We start from the raw sequence: 2,677 nt of genomic DNA on the forward strand, positions 1-2,677 counted from the left end.
CTGTGTGGACAGTGAGACCACCCCCCTCTCCCCGGCCCGGCTGTGTGGACAGTGAGACCACCCCACCCCTCTCCACCCCTCTCCACCTCACCCCTCCCCTCTCCTGGCCAGTCCCGGTCCTCTTGATGGTCCCTTCTCCAATTGTCTGCCTGGCCCCGCTGCTGCCTCGCTGGACAAGGCACTGACCGGGGGTCTGGCACCTCTCTCTCTTTCAACCCCTCCTGCCCTCCCACACCTCCAAACAGCCTCAAAATGCTCCCCCCGCCCCCCGCTTCTCAGGTCCGTCTCGGAGAAGCTGAAATAGCGTTTCTAGAAAGAAAAAAACAAAGAAAAGATAAAGTACATTCAAAGTGGGTTTAACATGAACACAGTTGGCCTGAAGGAATTCTCTCTCTCTCTCTCTCTCTCTCTGTGTGTGGTGAATTTCCTGTTTCTATTCAACAGAACTGTCAGGGAGTCAACCAGTTAATTGTTAATAACATTGTCGATGTGTCGCTCGTGTATTTGTCACTCCCCGAGTTATATTGAAAATTCTTGGAGAGCCATGTTCACCCACAAAACCTCCCTCCCCGGTGTTCAAATCCCTCCATGGCCTCTCCCTTTCCTATCCCCGCGACCTCCTCCAGCTCTACAACCCTCCGAGATCTCTGCGCTCCTCCAATTCTGACCTCCTGTACATTTCCAGTTTTCATCCCCTCACCTCTGGCAGCCATGCCTTCGATTGCCTGGACCCAAGGAATTCCCTCCCTAAACCTCTGCATCTCTCTCACACTCTCTCTCTCTCTCTCTTGTCCTTTAGCCAATATACTTCAAATCTACCTCTTGACCAAGTTTTTGGTCACTTGCTGTAAAATGTCATGTGGTCCAGTGTCACATTTTGTTTGATTATGTTCCTGTGAAGGGGCTTGGGGATGTTTTACTTATGTGTTAAACGTGCTTTATATATGCAAGTTATTGTTGGGCTGGGAATGAGACTACTTGTATATGGTGGGGCTAATCTGATGCCCTGGCACTTGGAATGAAGCCACAAATAGTAGAAGATGTGTGGACATATTGGGGTCAAAATTGGTGCTTTTCTCCCTTTTATAGGGAGTAAAGCAGGCAAGTTCCAGCAGCTAACTACCACCAGTGGTATTGACCCCATATTGATACTCAGGGTTTTTAGGTGACGTATTCCATACCCATGTGTTAGTGGGTACATTTATCTGTAGATAGGGCAGAAGTGGAGAAAGTGCTTCCACTTGTGGGTGCGTTCAAAACAAGGGGAATCAATACAATAACATCCTGGGGGTTACCATTGACCAGAAATGGAACTGGGCTAGCCATATAAATACTGTGGCTACAAGAGCAGGTCAGAGACTGGGAATCCTGCAGCGAGTACATAGGAACATGGGAGCACGAGTAGACCATTCAGCCCATCGAGCCTGCTCTGCCATTCCATATGACCATGGCTGATCATTCACTTCAATGCCTTTCTCGCACACTATCCCGATATGCCTTTACGTCACTGGCATTTAGAAATCTGCCAGTTTCTACTGTAAATAAACTCAATGACTGAGCTTCCACAGCCCTCTGTGGTAGAGAATTCCAAAGATTGTTGATGACCCCTCAATAGGTGAGAGGCCTGTCAGAGGCTAGGAATTGTGCAACGAGTAACTACCTCCTGACTCCCCAAAGCCTGTCCACCATCTAAGTGTGATGGAATATTTTCCCCTTGCCTGGATGAGTGCAGCTTCCACAACACTCAAGAAGCTTAACACCATCCAGGACAAAGCAGTCTGCTTGATTGGCACACCATCCATAAACATTCACTCCCTCCACCATTGACGCACAGTAGCAGCAGTGTGTACCATCTTCAAGAAGCACTGCAGAAACTCACCTAGCCTCCTTAGATGGCATCTTCCAAACCCACGACCACTACCATCTAGAAGGACAAGGGCAGCAGATACCTGGGAACACCACCACCTGGAAGTTCCCCTCCAAGCCACTCACCATCCTGACTTGGAAATATATCACCGTTCTTTCACTGCTGCTGGGTCAAAATCCTGGAACTCCCTTCCTAACAGTACTGTGGGTGTACCTACACTACATAGACTGCAGTGGTTCAAGAAGGCAGCTCACCACCACCTTCTCAAGGGCAATTAGGGATGGGTAATAAATGCTGGCCCAGCCAGAGAAGCCCCCTCTGAGTAAAAAAAGAAAATTCTCCTTATCTCAGTCCTAAGTGGCTTCCTGCTTATTTTGAAATTGTGTCCCCTGGGTCTAGACTCCCTTACCTGCATCTACCCTGTCTATCCCTTTAAGTATTTTGTAGGTTTCAATGAGATCACTTCTCATTCTTCAAAACTCTAGAGAATACAGGCCCAGTTTCCCCAATCTCTCATCAAGTAATCACCTCCTGACTCCCCAAAGCCTGTCCACCATGTACAAGGCTCAGTTGGAGTGAGATGGCCTTACTCTCCAACTGCCTGGATGAGCGCAGCTCCAAAATCACTCAAGAAGCTTCTACCAACCAGGACAAAACACCTCATCCATGACTTTCAACAATCACTTCCTTCACCACCAGCACACAGTGTTGGAAGTGTATACTATCAACGTGTACTACTGGGGGCGAGAGTTCAGAGGGGATTTGGGGCGGGAGTTCAGGGGAGACTTGGGACAGGAGTTCGGAGGAGAC

Source organism: Cetorhinus maximus, chromosome 21 (genome assembly GCF_964194155.1).
Source record: "Cetorhinus maximus chromosome 21, sCetMax3.hap1.1, whole genome shotgun sequence".
NCBI lineage: Eukaryota > Metazoa > Chordata > Chondrichthyes > Lamniformes > Cetorhinidae > Cetorhinus > Cetorhinus maximus.